The sequence below is a fragment of the Oryctolagus cuniculus genome, chromosome 6 (assembly GCF_964237555.1).
Source record: "Oryctolagus cuniculus chromosome 6, mOryCun1.1, whole genome shotgun sequence".
NCBI lineage: Eukaryota > Metazoa > Chordata > Mammalia > Lagomorpha > Leporidae > Oryctolagus > Oryctolagus cuniculus.
Window position 1 is genome coordinate 40,354,850 of NC_091437.1, and position 13,657 is coordinate 40,368,506.

Below are 13,657 nucleotides of genomic sequence, written 5' to 3' on the forward strand. Positions count from 1 at the left end.
GCTAAAGGAGCTATTTCCTCTTACCCCCCGAGCCTTCCCATCTACGAATTATCAGTCACAACACAATCTATTCTATTCACACCATTTATTAAACTACAAAATTACAAGAATGTTTCAACAAGTAAACAGAAAGTGGAATTATAATTTTAGCATACGTAACATTTTGAAATTGATGCATCTTCAAAAAGTTCATACAAATTGAATATTATGGAAAAGCTACAAATGGATTTCAAAACATTTTACAACAAAAACCCTGATATTTTAATTCCATTTTCCATGAACTTTCTGATGTGCCTTTGTATAATGTTTGTTTTACTCATTTGATTTATTTCTTCCAGTATAATGTGAGTTTCATGAGAATAGTGTTCATGCTATATCCCTATGGCCTGCATAGTTACTAGCACATACATAGTAGGTGTATTATGGAAGATAATTGGATGGTGAGAATTCTACTTACAATCAATAATTCTACATGTAATCAATCCTAACTTGGGATTAGGATCGTAGAAGCATACATATTATTTCAGTTAAATTCCAAGGACAAACCAATCAAAATGTATTGAGTAGTCAATTATACTGAGAAGATGATGAAAAGTATCTTGGATTTCTTCTGCAGAGAAAACTTGATAGGGAAGAATGGTGTCTTGCCTAAGCATTCGGCAGACTGACCTAGAACAAACAGTTTTTCTATCTCAGTCTCCATTTTCTTCATGTGCAAAATACAAAGTGAATCACATGATCCCATGGTGTCTTCCAGCTCCTATCCTCTTGTTCTTAGAGTCTCATAATGCACCCAATTACCAATTAGAGAGAAAACTGCTGTAACTACAAAAAGTAAAATTGATTTCAAGTGCTATCCAATGAAGGAACAAATATGAAACACCAGGATACCACTTTAAGAGAATCTTTTTTATATCTGTAATGGTACTTTAATGTTTTTTGTCAAGGACATTTTGAAGTTTATAGCACAGGAATAAAACATATAATCTTGAATCTGGTTAACCAAATTATGGCTATTGTATTCCAAATTACTCTAAGATGCTACTGAGATTAAATTTTCTAAGGCTTTTCTTTTATTTATTTTAAATGAAATAAGTTGTATATCAAATCCATCAAGTTATAACAGAGATTCAAGATGGGTCTTCATAAGTGTTGCACAATAAATTGGAATATTACTTTGGGTTTCAGCTTCACTGATTCTTATCTCAAAAGACCACTTTGGAGTTAAGGTTTTGTGCAACTCATAAGTCAGGAAAACACAGGTAAGTGGTTAATCAATCAACAGCCAGATAGTTTCCATCTCTGAAGTAGAATAGAGTCCTTACAAAATGCTGCTTTTTCTAGATCCTGATCATCAAGTTTGTATATTCTTAAGACAGAAGCCAGGTGAGTAAATCATGTGAATGATGTATGTATATATTTCTGGGTATTATAATTTCTCAACCATGTCCCCCATGGACTAAAATTTTCTTGGTCCAAACCACAGTGCACATTATAAAATAAGCAACATAGGTGCAGGTTAAATAAAAATTTGGTCACTAACTAGTCTATCTCAAAAGAAGAAAAACCCAGCCACTTTGGATTTCTGCATGGGAGCTGAATAATGCTGCCCCAGCAAAAAAAAAAAAAAAAAAAAAAAGAATCACTCCTTTCCTTCAAGAGCATCTGGAACTTGCCACATGATTAATACAACTCTCTGCACCAGCAGAAGTGTGTTGTGAACCCCAGGTAGGTTCAGGTTGAGAGGCAGGGCAGATAAATACAATGACACTAGAGACAGGTTTACCTTATATGTGACAAACAAAAATGTCTCTGAACATTGCAAATTATCCTATGGGAGTCAAAATCCCTCCTACTGGAAACTACTGGTTTGTTCCTCAGAGTATATTGCATTATTAATTCTTAAAAAAAAACTAAACCAATAAAGCCACTATATGGTATACCAATAATCAGCTTAAAAAGTCAACTCAGTTTAGGCTATGCTGTTATTACCAATAAAATAATATTTTATTTGATCTATATTTATTGATTAATAATTATTTTTTATCTAATATAGTCATGGCTATTTTTAGGACAATTTTTCTGTGCTAAATGTTTTACATGCTTTGGATAATTTATATTTCACAAAAACACTACAAGACATCATTCTTCCTATAAAAGAAATCCAAGATATTTTTGGTCATCTTAATATAATTACAGGTAAGCAGCAGTGGAACCAGGATTCTAATTCAGACATTTTTACCCACCCACCCTCACCCTGCCAAGCTCTTTAATCCTTCCTTCATAGCTAGTGACCTTGGAAATTTTGTAGATAACAGAAAACAATGATTAAGAATCCAAGTTCTGAAAAAAAAAAAAAAAAAAACTTCTTCCTAGATTTAAATCATCCCTAAACTTAGTTCCTAGCTACATACACTGAAATAACTTACTTAAACTCCCTGAGCTTGGTTTTTACTTTACAAAATGCATCCCTCTCAGAGGAAAACAGATGACATATACACATGCATGCAAAGGTCTGACATAGAATGTTCTCATTTAGGATTTCAAACTCATATGTCTAGCAGAACCAGAGGCAGTGTGCAGGAGTAGAAGGGGCCTAGGTGTTCAGTGTGGAATAGTGGGGATTGCACTATATGGGTCACACACTGTGTGCAGGTTTCCCAACCAACATTTTATAAAAGAAGGTATAAGCCAGATAATGCATACTGGCAGACTGCTTTGAGATCCTAAGGCCCCAGTTTACTGAGCCAGCAATTGAAGCCTTCTGAAGTGGAGGAATCTTCTCGGGTTGTGTTGTTCCCTGGGGAGTCAGGGACGGCTCGACATGGAACCTAGACTTCATTTTATCCTTGTCCATTTCTCATCCTACCACCCTAGGTGTGTCTCCTCTAACGCCTTGAAAACCAACTCATTTTTATTTCTGTAACTAAGTTCTGATTTCATAAGATGAAAACATTTATTCACATCAGGACCTGAGCAATGCTTGTGGGCATGCATGGGATTGCTTCTACCAGGGCATGGACCATTTAAATTGCTCCCCACTGGGCATCAGAACCCTCAGTGACAGAACGCACAGTACTCCAGCAGAAGGATTATAGTTTTCTCCATGGAAGAAAAGGGCCAAGGCTTGAGAACAAATGCAACTACCAATTAGACTCCCTCAACACTATATTTAATTTAGAGTCCTTAAAACAAACAAGGATCGTTTTATTTTAAATATCTGGGTTTTTTTAAAGGCTGTCACCCTTCAAACTATCTCTTGGTTTTGATCCTAAGGCAATGGGTTGGCAGGATTTGACAAAGAAAAACATATTTGACAGAGTCATACATTTTTGACATAAAAAGACAATTTAAGAATGCAGAAAAATCCCAAATATTGAATGTGAATTTCCAAATATTTCTGTCAGTTTATTCCAAAACACACACACACACACACACACACACGCACACGTATTCTCACTGCCGATTATCATCCAGTAGGACAGAGCTCATAACTATTTAATTTATCTTTGTTTCCTTAGGACAAACAATAATGCCTACCATATATTTTCTGTTTTCTTAATTTCCCCTTTATAACTTTGAGCCACTGATCCCAGGACTAACCTCATACGTTATGTAAAAAAGAGCTTCTACCTCTTTCCCAAGCATTTGAAGGCTGATTTCATAATTTCCCAATATCTTTTCATTTATAATCATAATGTAATTTCCTTCTTCTGTGACATGATTTCAGATCACTTTAATATGTTGATTGCCCTACTTGAGCTATTCAACTTTGTTGCTTTTACTTAAATTTGGTAGCAGAGAATTCCAGTCACCCTCAACATGTACTTATCATTTTTAGCATAGTGTAGGCAGATGCTACCATCCCAGCTAAAGACTACATTTCCCAGCCTTCTCTGCATTACTTTGACTGTGTGGCTATTCTGGACAATGAGACATGAATGAAAATAATGTGCACTTCTGAGTCATGACTCTAAAGTGAGCTGCCTGGATTTTGGATGTTGTGGTAAGCCCGTTTTAGACCATAGACAAGGGAACGCATCTTAGGAATGGAAGGACAACAAATAATAAGTAGTCTCTAGGTCCTTGGATAAGCTTGAAGAGTACAGCTGTGATGTCAGCTTTGTACTGCCTATTTTCAGATAATGACATGATAGAGAAATACGTCACTGACTTAGCATTTAGGAAACAGATGGAGAAGATGTAAATATCACAAGCTTAACAGTGTTCTTACTATGCTATGTAACATCTCAGAGTGCAATCCAACTGCTGTTTCAAACAGCAGTTTGGTATTGAGAACCCATATTTACTCATTTCACATCCAAAGTCCATTCCACTGTGATCTCCAATCTGACATTTAATATGATTTTTCCCAATCTTCACTTGTAGCCTTCTGCTATGTGATAATCATGCCTCCAGCATTTATTTTGTTTTCAACTAAAATATAAAGGACATGATCCTCTGGAATATCATTAAAGATATCTCACAATTTTTGTATGCACCCATTCATCAAATTTTGGTGAACATTTATTCAATTATATTGAAAATAGAAAATTTCCTCAACTGTTCAGTCACATAAGCTGAGCCTTAATATTCATACACACACACATACACACAAACATTAATAACCATCTTAATGTATTTGCATGTTAATAAGGTATGTTTGTTGTGCTTTTACCTTGATCTTCTAAACCATAGTTCAGCAAACTAAGGCCCTTTAGTCAAATATGGCTCCCCCCCTTTTTTAAAAAAAAGTTATATTGGAATGTAGTCATTGCATTTGTGTATGTATGTTCATGGCTGCTTTGAGGCTACAATGGCAGAATTCAATAGCTTCTTCATATACTATATAGCTACAAAGGCAAAAATATTAACTATTTGGTACTATGCAGAAAAAGTTCTCTAATGCCTGCTCTAGATTAGCTTTATCCAATATTATTTTTCCACCTAGAAGCCTTTTGAGACTTTGTTTCCTGATCTCTCTGACCTATGAAATTGTAATGCCAGAGATATCCCTTGTACCTGTGCCGGTATTTTGTTTGTGTGTTGTACACTACACACAAAAACTGTAAAACTTTTCACTTTTTTTTTTTTTTTTTTTTTGACAGGCAGAGTGGACAGTGAGAGAGAAAGACAGAGAGAGAAAGGTCTTCCTTTGCCGTTGGTTCACCCTCCAGTGGCCGCCGCTGCAGCCGGCGCACCGCGCTGATCCGATGGCAGGAGCCAGGATCCAGGTGCTTTTTCCTGGTCTCCCATGGGGTGCAGGGCCCAAGCACCTAGGCCATCCTCCACTGCACTCCCTGGCCATAGCAGAGAGCTGGCCTGGAAGAGGGGTAACCGGGACAGAATCTGGCGCCCCGACCGGGACTAGAACCCAGTGTGCCGGCGCCGCAAGGTGGAGGATTAGCCTATTGAGCCACGGCGCCGGCCAGACTTTTCACTTCTTAAAAAACCAATCTTAGGGCCGGCCCTGTGGCATAGTGGGTAAAGCCACCGCCTGCAGTGCTGGCAGCCCATATGTGTGCCAGTTCAAGACCTGGCTGCTCCACTTCTGATCCAGCTCTCTGCTATGGCCTGGGAAAGCAGTGGAAGATGGCCCAATTCCTTGGACCCCTGTACCCACATGGGAGACTTTGAAGATGCTCCTGGCTCCTGGCTACTGATGGGCACAGCTCTGGCCACTGCAGCCATCCGGGGAGTGAACCAGCAGATGGAAGACCTCTCTCTCTCTGTCTCTCTTTGTAATTGTGACTTTCAAGTAAAATAAATAAATCTTGAAAAAAAAGCCAATCTTTGCATCATTATATATAATATTTCTCCTGTTGAAAATGCATGCTCTAGTAGAATCTTTCAGTTTCAGGGCTGTTGATAATTTGGGCCAAATAATTCTTTGTTGTGGGGGCTGTCCTGAGCTTTGCAGGATGCTTAGCAGCATTCCTGGCCTTCACTCACTAGAGGCAAGTAGCACTCCTGTATATAACCTGCGATGGCACAAAATGTCTCAAGACAATCCTAACTATCTCATGGGGAAAGGCAAAATTGTTCCCATTTGAGAACCACTTACTCTAGACTAATAATATTATAAAGGGGGGCTGATTAATATTACCATATCATAAACTTAATAAGTTTTTCCTTATAATAGTTACTACTAATAGATAGTATCTTATCTCTGTTCATTAAAAAATTTTAAATCGATCACCAACAACATCTTCAAATATTTTATTTGAAATTTTCTTCCAACATTGACATTACACTTACTGGTCAGGAGCTGCTTGAATCTCCTTGCCTATCTCCAATCAACTATGACATTTTCTATTTTAACAGCATTCTTCAAAAGCTAGTCAGGGATTCCGTAATCTTATTTAACAATTCTTTCAATGTGTTTCTTCGAAGCGAGGAAAATGGAACTTTTTAAGAGTAATTCATACTATCCATTCTCATACACTAAGCTTCCATTCTCCATTAACAAAGGCCATTCTACCATCTGATCTGTAAGGATTATTCTCATTGTCAGGAAACTAAAGGAAAATACAGATGGAATTGAATTTCTATGTCATTGAACATGGACAATAATCTCCTAGATATTTCTGCTCTGAACAAAAATATAAATGGTTGGTCGCCACTCAATTTCATTATATCATAAAGGATTTTCTCAAAAACAAAATGGCTCTTGAGACACAGATATATTCCTGAGAATGATGAGGACAAATGCAAAATATTGCTGCATGTTTCTTCTGAGCTATCTGGAAGAAAGTGTATGAACAAGTGAGTCAAAAAGGAAAATTGTACTTAATTCTTACTTTCTTGGTAGAATCGTGTTTATAGCAAAGAACCATTTCCACCACATCTCTAATTTTATCACATTTCTGTGTAATTTTCTGTAACTTGCCTTTTACAAAGTAATAGTCCAAAAGAAAAAAATAAAATGACCTTTTAGAATTTCTTGAACATAAATGATTTGAGAACAAATTGAAAGTCATTGCAAGATCAGAAATGTGGTGTGAGCTACTTGAATCAGAGCCTTGGTCCTTCTAGCCATTCTTTCAGTCCTTCAAGAAACAAACCTATGTTTAACATGACATTGGCATGAACTCAGAATTCACTGAATTAGGACTTTTTTCTTATGCAACTATTAGTGTTTTAGTGTTTAACAATGGAAAATCTAGGATCTGGAAGTAAGTGGACATCATCTTTGGATTGCTGAGGACAAAAATATTCCCTGACATTGTCACTCCACAGACACAGTCAAATGGTATGAAAAGTCGAATGACCCTTTGATAATATTTCAAATTATAATGTACGAACTACCATGAAGTCTGCTTGGTCTCTGCTTCACCTGTTCTCCTTCACACTAAGTCCCAACCCCAGCATCTCATTCTCCTGCTCCCTTTAACCATTCAGCTCCGCCCAATGTATTTCCAGGAGGGAGGTATAGGCAGGTTCTCTGTGTTCTGGATCACCAGGAGGTGGGCAAGGCCATCTGCTCGTGCACAAGGACAACTATGTTCCCCACTGTGAATCACTGGCCAGAAAGCAAATTTCATTTCAGTGGATGAAAAATGCAGAGAAACTCCCTAGTACCATGAGATTATTTAGGATATAAGTGTGGAAAGTTAAGGAGTTTAGAAACTTTCATTAAGCTTTTGAATCACTAATATCTTTATGTGGTTCACAATCAAAGTTTGTATTGTCTACAGATAGTGTTCATGTTGCACCATCCCATTATATACAGATTTTATTTGCCATGCTTTAGTTTGATAATGGCATTCCCCTAACAATATGGCATATGCTTCAATTATATCAGGATATTAATTGTGGCTAATTGAATAGAAAGCAAACTTTGCTGTTAGCTCTTCAATACACAAATCACCATAAACAGCAGACACAATCATGTGAGCAGTCACTTAATGGCTTCCAAAGTCTGTGATAACTGATCACTGCGTATCTGTTACTCACTGTCAGCAGAGCACGTAGTCGTGTTGTTTCCTTATCTTCCAGTGACAAATCCATGTGACATTTTATAAAAATATATAGTCAAAAGAGGGAATTAGCAAATAGAAGATCTCTCTCTCCCTCTCTCCCTCCCTCCCCCCCACCCCGTTTGTCTAGGTAACTCTTTTTTATTAGATTTATTTACTTATTTGAAGGGCAGAGTTACAGAGAGGCAGAAGCAGAGAGAGGGAGGGAGAGGAAGAGGGAGAGGGAGAGGGAGACAGGGAGACAGGGAGAGAGGGGTATTCCATACACTGGTTTACTCCCCAGATAGCCACAATGGCCAGAGCTGAGCTGAGCTGAAGCCAGGAACCAGGAGCTTCTTCCAAATCTTCATGTGGGTGCAGGGGCCCAAGGACCTTCCACTGCTTTCCCAGGCCATAGCACAGAGCTGGATCGGAAGTAGAGTAGCTGGGTCTCGAACTGGCACCCATAGGGAATGCCAGCACTTCAGGTGGCGGTTTTACTCCCTAAGCCACAGCACCATTCCCGTAACTCAGACTTTCATATAAATAAACAATCTTTAAATAATGAAAAACTTTAATTCTCTTTATTTCTAATATCTTAATAACAGTATATCAAATAGTTTTACTATTTTGGTAAAAAAAAAAGTTTAAAATTACAGGACAATCATAATTATTACACTGTTAAAATTGATCTGTATGGTTGGAGTATGCAAAGTCATTTTTATGGCCTCATGCTAACTTGAGGACTACATATATAAATCTCTCCTTAGAATGAAGAACTAAATGTCATTAGTCACGAAGGAAGTATGTATTCAGATAGTGTCTACCTGCTATAAAATATCATTCTCAGAGTTGGGACAAAGAAAGAATTACAGGTGTTGTTCCCCTCAAGGACTTCCAGCTCTCCTTTAAGAAGGTGAAAGTTTTACAAAAAGGAAATCTTAGGTATGTAAGGACAATTTACTTAGTGAATTCTCTTTTAAACCCTGAAATTAGAAACCACATTTTCATTGTAAATGCATGATGAAAAACATTTTTATGGTAACTTACTTTCAATAATAAAGTTGAAATATAAAATGTGGTGTATTCTTTTTATTACTCAGTATTTAAAATTATAATAACATCCTAACTCATAGATGACTAGAGTAAGAACTGTGTAACTACTGGCCTCTTTTTTCTCTGGATTTTGTAGTATCAAATATATTACCCTTTGTTTTAGCCTGGATCCTTAAATCATGATCATAAAATAATTTTTGTAAAAATATTTGCTAGTTCATCAATTTTAAGAGCTTTTCTACATATTTTGGTATTTGAGACTTCTTACTGGAAGTCTCTATACTATTTTGAGACTTATTGATCTTTTTTCCTTTTTCACTGGTCTAATTCTGCTAGATTCTTATGTATTCACAGTTTAAGTATTATTCAAGCAGTCATCCAATATACTTTCATAAATAACATTAAGTCTTGTACTTTGTAAATTGCCTTTGCAATTACCTTATAATGTGTGCTAATATAACTCAAAATGCTGACAGCCAACAGAAATTGCCAAGTAAATGTGATGTTATGGTCTTCATCAGAATTAACAAACTATAGTCCAAGGAGCAAATCCAGCCCACTGCCTGGATTTGTCAATAAAGTTTTCTGGTACAGTGATGTCCATTTGTGTGCATACAGTGTATGACAGTTTTTATGCTAGAACAGGAAAGTTGAATAGTTGTCACAGAGACTGAATGTGTGGTTCTCAAAGCCCCAAGCATTCACAGTCTAGTCCCTCACAGCCAAAGTTGGTCAGTCTCTCATCTGGGTTAATGTTGGCATCGTTGAGTGAATGGAGCTGGTTGCATAAACATGTATCTGGCAAGGGGTCAGTCAGTTAGTAAAGGTTTTGGGTTTGTGGTTTTTGTTTTCATACTGTCTGGGGTATAAAACTCTGCGGCTGCTAAAGGGAAAGGAAGGCCCCGTGGGAGGGGTGGGATAGCTGCAGGACTTCAGAGCATGTGTAGAAGTAAGGGTCAGAGTATGTTCTAAAACAAATGATGTAGAATCTGAGATCAAGAGGACGACCCCTAGAAGAGATGGGTAAAGCTTGGGTCTAATTAAAATCTTCCCGACTCTGGCTGAGTTGGAGAATTTAGCAGCAAGAGGGAATCCCTCAGTTAGAGGCATTCAGGACCAACCCATGATCATAGCAAAATATAACCAAGTCCCCTGCCACCTGCCCTGCTCAACTCTCTGTGGTCTTCAGTGTGGCCATGGAACTCGTGGTCAGGGCTTGGAGGGAGCCTAAATGAAATTCCTGTCTATGGTATTAGCTGAAAACCAAAGCTTGCCTCAAGGGCTATCCTTTCCAGAAAATCTTTAGGACCCAAAGGAGCAAGGCCTATGGCCCTCATGGTAGAATTCCAGGCATGGTATTCAAACATAAGAGAAGGAGGATTTCCTTCTCATTAACAAAATTTTCATTTTGATGAGGTTATTTGTCTTTCCTCAAGTTATATATTTATACTGCGCCAATCTCTTTCACATTAAAAATTCCTTGAAATCTGCAATTGGATCATCAGCTCCTGGAAGGACAGCAAAGATGTTTAGTCCAGAAGCCCAGTCTCGGTGAGGTCTCTATTTAATGCCAACCCTGCTCTGCCATGAGGCCTGGGGAATGATTAGCCACGTAGGGGCCCACAGGCATCCGGAGGGGGATTCCAGCCCTCAGATCTGTCTTTAGAGTTTGCCAGCTGGGAGAAGGGCCCACACTGAAGCGCAGCAGTTGCCCATCAGGACAAAGAACAGAGCTGCTGAGGCCTGTGATGCCTCTTGGCTCTGTGCTATGCTTCCAAGACTGCTGCCAGCACATGTGCAAGGCCACCCCAGGGGCAGGGGCAGAGGCGGCTTCCCTGGCTCTTGTCTCTTTATGAAGGCCAGTACAGGATTTTGAGCTGCTTGGGGAGTGACAGCTGCCATGGCATATGCCCTGGGGAATTGGCTGGGGGAAGATTTTGAACTAACTATAGGTTCTGTTCCCTGATATTCTAGGGGTTTTTTTTTATTTTTTTTACAAACTTAATTACAGCCAGTAAATTTAGGAGGCTGTAGCTGCTCTGATGTTGCTTTTTTTCCAAAAACTGAACTGCGTGTTGCTGAGAAACTGCTGTAAGCCATTTTCAGGATATACCCGACCTTGACTTCCAGCTCTCCTTTACATGGCAAGTGGCCAGTGGGCCCAAAGTTCGGGGCCCAGATGTAACCCCTCTGGTCCTACGATGTCTTCCTGTTCAGACCAGCTTACCATGCCTGCTACCTTCTCTGCTAGTCTGGAAGGAACTTCAGTACAGGCAGGGACTGTCCTGCTCACCTTTGGCTCTCTTATACTACCAACATTGTGAAGTGTTCATAGTGCTGGCTGTGTGTCATGGATCAAGTTGCTTCATCACGCTGGTCCTCAATTTTCTTTCATATAAAATGAGACAGTTGGAGTAAGTGATCCCTTAAGTCTCATTCAGGATATTACATGGGGAAAATTACTGCCCAAATCTGTTCTAACAGCTGTGTTAGTATCATCTTCTTATTCAATATCATCTTCTTAAAGTATTTTCATTTAGGGAAGTTGGGATAATCCTAATTTCCAATAAGTTGTTTGGGTGTTAAATATTTATTATTATTATATAATTTCCAAGACTGCTGTCTTTGTAATATATTAGGTAGGAGTCTTCAAAAACTTCATGGAAGGATTGAGTGTGTAGCCTTACCAAATAAGATGACACATGCCCCCATCAAAGTACCTGGGTTTGATTTTCAGCTCTGGCTCCTGACACTGGTTTCTCCCTGCAACAGTGATGGTTCAAGTAATTAAGTTCCTGCCACCCACATGGGAGGTCTGGGTTGAGTCCCTGGCTACCAGCTTGAGTCCGGTCCAACCTAATCATTGCAGGAAAAAGTCAGTGGACGAGTACTCTCTGTCTCTTTTAGTCTCTGCCACTCAAAATGCTGTTAAAAGTTCATTAAGGCCGGCACCGCAGCTCACTAGGCTAATCCTCTGCCTTGCGGCACCGGCACACGGGGTTCTAGTCCCATTCGGGGCGCCGGATTCTGTCCCGGTTGCCCCTTCTCCAGGCCAGCTCTCTGCTGTGGCCAGGGAGTGCAGTGGAGGATGGCCCAAGTACTTGGGCTCTGCACCCCAAGGGAGACCAGGAGAAACACCTGGCTCCTGCCATCAGATCAGCGCGGTGCGCCGGCTGCAGCGCGCCAGCCGCGGCGGCCACTGGAGGGTGAACCAACGGCAAAGGAAGACCTTTCTCTCTGTCTCTCTCTCTCACTGTCCACTCTGCCTGTCAAAAAAAAAAAAAAAGTTCATTAAAACACGTATTAAGAACAAACTACACATAGATTATCCAAAAATTATTTTCACCAAAATAAACATTTTTCAATTTTGTTTTCATAAACTTTTTTCAAGTACTCTCATCTACTCAAGCACCCGATAAACTGAGATCCACTATTTTTGCCATAATTTGCATGATAAAATAGGCTCAAAGAAGTGAAATAGTTAGTCCAAGATCATACAGTTATGAAAAAGACAGACTGACATTTGGACCTACTTAGGCTCTGTTATCTTGTCTGAAACTGCATGAGATCAATTCTCTGTAAGTCAGCATGACACCAGACCCCACTTCCCAGTCACTCTCTTTTCTGGGAACAAAGGTCATGATGTTTTGAAGCGCTTTTAAAGTCCTCACCATGACCTGATCTTGCCCAAACTTCCAGCTTCTGTGTTTAATGAGCTTGATTTAGACACGGATTTAAAATGTGCACAGAAACCACCTATACTTGCATTGCATTTTCCACCTGCAGAGCCTCCTCTTTGTGTATTATGAATTCTCCTTGTAGAAACCTTTACCCTTCTTTGTAATTTCAACTCCAATGATCATATGTGTAGCTAACTTTCTGTCTGCCATTCTCTCCATCTTTCCAAAAATTGGATTCAACAACTCTCCTCGTGCAATGAAAATTCAGCAGGGGGAGACATTGTTATGAGCCAAAGGACTACAAGGGAGAGTATCCTAGATGGTTAGGGACTAAAGCCAGGCTGGGAGAATATGTCTGGACACTGGCATGCTTCCTAAAGGAAAGATTTCTGCATTCCGTACTCCTTTTAGCTGCCAACTTTATTAGCATGTGAGATAAATAACAAGAGCAAGAAAGTAGGCCGGGAGCAGACCTAGAGAACTGGACACCAGAATGAAGAGACTGGACTCCATCCTACTGTCAAGTTTTGGTCTTGGTGTCTCACCTGGAGAACTTGTTCAGAGTGAAGACTCTATCCCATTGGATTCTGAGAATTCATTTTAAGAAGCCCTGTAGGCGACTCTGATGCACACTTCAGTTCGAGAAACTATGCAGTGGCTTCAGGGAATTACCGAGGAGAATCACTCTGCTGATGTTGTGGACAAGGACTCCAGGAAACAAGACCATGTGGGGCTTCCAGCAACAGTCCTCAAAGGTCACATTTCCATGCTGCTTCCCTTGATGCTGACAGTGACTGGCCTTGGACGGCAAGCATGCTAGGGCACAGTGCTGTGTTAGCTATCTTGATCAGGCCCCTACATGTTAAAAAGCCACTGGTCTTCAACCTCAGTATTTGTTCAATCTGAGCCAACCAATCTGTATGACTGGGCAAATTTGTCCAATGATAGATTATTATTCCAATG

General features: G+C 39.4%; 2 long non-coding RNA genes across 2 annotated transcripts in view; one reads left to right on the top strand and one right to left on the bottom strand.

Moving 5' to 3' along the window:
* Nucleotides 1-13,657, bottom strand: part of LOC138850202 (uncharacterized) — a 162,484-nt gene that overhangs the window by 48,030 nt on the left and 100,797 nt on the right. The window lies entirely within an intron of this gene.
* Nucleotides 1-13,657, top strand: part of LOC127490700 (uncharacterized) — a 38,062-nt gene that overhangs the window by 9,025 nt on the left and 15,380 nt on the right. Inside the window, exon 2 of the long non-coding RNA XR_011389424.1 lies at nt 1,345-1,386. This is a non-coding gene — a long non-coding RNA (uncharacterized lncRNA). The remainder of the gene's footprint in view (nt 1-1,344; nt 1,387-13,657) is intronic.